Here is a 1,447-nt window from a genome sequence, read left to right as displayed (position 1 = left end):
TTATATATGTACAAACAATTTCACATCTGGCCAAATTTCTTCAATTGCGTTGGTCTGCAAATATCAGAAATTTTTCTTTTGAAAATTGTAATGGGTCCACTGCATCATATCATTTTACCAGTCGGAAACTACATTTTACAATTAAATCGTTTTGCTATGCAATTTAAATGTAACTAAAAAAAAAAAAAACCACACATAAAAGCACAAATGCTCAATATCCTCGTTCAGTTTATCAAATATTTTTTCTAAATATTTACTATTGTGTTTCTTTTGTTGTATATTTTTACGTTTGTTTTCTAACTTTTATGTTTAGGTTATCATTCGAAATCGATAATTCAAGAGGATACTTGACTGACATAATAGCAGAATCTAACAAAAATGTCTAGTGAAAGCAATCGCAAAAATCTTCAATATTTTCCTTCATAATTATTATCGTAGTGTTATCAATAGAACAGAGTGTTAATGATATAACAATGCTACAAATTTATTTATACAGACATAATATTTCAGATTTTTCAAAAACAAAATTCGTGTGTTGTAATTCATTATTTTATTATATAAACAACATATCACTAATCGCAACTGAAATGGAATCGATAGCTTGCATCACAATGACTTTAGTACTACACCTGAGCAATTACCACCTAATATAAGACAAAAGAACAGTAAGACTATTGTAATAGATTCACTTTTAATATGGTGAGGCTAATAAGGCTGCGAGCCGGCAGAGTCATTAGCACGGCGGTCACTATACTTAGCAGCATTTTGTTAAGTTTTTACGTCCTGAGTACAAAAGTGACTTTATCATTTCAGGGGTGATGAAATAAGTACTAGTTGAAAACCTGGGACTTTGAAATCGACTCAGTTCCTCACACAAAATTGCTGGGTTAGTTCCAAATTTTGAAACCAATGGACTGAGACTAATATTAGGTTGTTTCACATGAAGTGTCGCATTTTTAATTATTTGTTATTTCAGTCATTTGAAAAGTCATCTCAATTATGTATACCTTGCGTTTAATCTTGACTCTTTTTCTTTCCCAACAATATTGGTAAACAAAATTCGTATCCACAGACCTTATGAAAATGATAACAACCATACAATGTTGAGTGATTTTCTCGTATGAGTACAAACTGGGTCGCTCTGCCGCAGAAGTTCTACAAGCAGGCTTTTGGTAATGGTTTTGATGACATCAGAACTGTTCTGACGTGGTTCCAAAGCTCTCGTTCAGGAGATGATAGCCTTGTAAATAAACGAAGGGGTAGGCCAAAATTTGTTATTCGGCACGAAGGAGTAAATGCTTTGGTTCAACAAAATCCGAGAACAAAGGTTTGAAAACTTACATCAGAACTCCAAACATCTCGCAAAACTGTTTTGGCCGAAATACAGTTAATATGAAATAAAGGTGAAGCAAGTGAACACCAAATATATAATGCGTATGTTTTCATA

The sequence above is a fragment of the Octopus bimaculoides genome, chromosome 18 (assembly GCF_001194135.2).
Source record: "Octopus bimaculoides isolate UCB-OBI-ISO-001 chromosome 18, ASM119413v2, whole genome shotgun sequence".
Lineage (NCBI taxonomy): Eukaryota > Metazoa > Mollusca > Cephalopoda > Octopoda > Octopodidae > Octopus > Octopus bimaculoides.
The sequence above is the reverse complement of the archived record's forward strand: the minus strand, read 5'-3'. Positions refer to the sequence as shown.